Genomic DNA, 373 nt, shown 5'->3' with positions numbered 1-373 from the left:
CGCCCTGCCCGTCCTCGGAACGGGGCTCCTGCCTGCCTTCCACAGAGGCGCCCCAGGGTCACAGCTCGAGATGGTGACCGGTGCTGAGACACCTGGACACACACGGGACTGAACCCCATTAAGGCCTCTGTATGAACTTGCAAGATTGAGCGGACGGGGCGGGTGCCCGAGGAAGCCTCGTGTATAAGCCCCTTGCTTATTAAACCTGCCACATCCCAACCTGGAGTGGCCGCCTCCTTCTTCAGTCCCAGCTGCCCTCTGCGTACTGGGCCAGCTTCAGACTATACCTGGGAAGCTCCCAAGGAGCATGGGGACCTACAGAGGAAAAGGAGACCTTTGTCTAGATCTGGCCAGGTCAGTGGGGGCCGGGAAG

The sequence above is a fragment of the Manis javanica genome, chromosome 10 (genome assembly GCF_040802235.1).
Source record: "Manis javanica isolate MJ-LG chromosome 10, MJ_LKY, whole genome shotgun sequence".
Lineage (NCBI taxonomy): Eukaryota > Metazoa > Chordata > Mammalia > Pholidota > Manidae > Manis > Manis javanica.
This window is presented reverse-complemented; position numbering follows the sequence as displayed.